The 679-nt window shown below is 48.7% G+C and overlaps 1 pseudogene; it reads right to left on the reverse strand.

The window, feature by feature from the left end:
- Positions 1-201: 201 nt before the first annotated feature.
- Positions 202-320, reverse strand: LOC126356523 (5S ribosomal RNA; annotated as a pseudogene).
- Positions 321-679: the final 359 nt, after the last annotated feature.

Here is a 679-nt window from a genome sequence, read left to right on the forward strand (position 1 = left end):
TGCCGTTTTCAAAGACTTCCTGGAAACTCGGTTAGCACACTCTCCCTCAAGCTGAGCTTATTACTGCACTTGCATACCATTACTGAATTTTCGTACCATTACAGTAGTTCAAAATGCTTAAGGAAGCATCTTCGTCACAACATAAGGGCAGTATGGAAAGAGGTCAGGCAGGGGTAGTGACATAAAAAGGAAAATAAGGGGATCCAGCAGCACACTGTGTTCCCAGGTGGTCACCTATCCAAGTACTAACTGGGCCCGATATTGCTTAACCTCTGTGATCGGACGAGAACCGGTGTATTCAACATGGTATGGCCGTTGGCGTGCATATACTGTAGACGCACGGCTCAATAAGCATGCACCCCCTCTAGGTTCGGGGTTATAATAGGCCCGCGGTATTCCTGCCTCTCGTAAGAGGCGACTAAAAGGAGTCTCAAACTTTTCGGCCTTACGTGATAGTCCCCTGTTGGGTTTGACCTCCATCTCTCAAAATTTTTCCGAAGAGCGAGCCGATTGGGGAAGGGCGCCTTACTTCGTGCACTGTGTCCATCTAGCGATCAGACATTTCGCCAGCATATATCTCGTTGCATTGCAGTCCTGCTCACTCTCCATTTCTTGGGCATGAATATGTTCCTGCGTGCACTTTCCACCTTGCGGTGTGCAGTGCCACTTTCTGCACTGA

Source organism: Schistocerca gregaria, chromosome 3 (genome assembly GCF_023897955.1).
Source record: "Schistocerca gregaria isolate iqSchGreg1 chromosome 3, iqSchGreg1.2, whole genome shotgun sequence".
Lineage (NCBI taxonomy): Eukaryota > Metazoa > Arthropoda > Insecta > Orthoptera > Acrididae > Schistocerca > Schistocerca gregaria.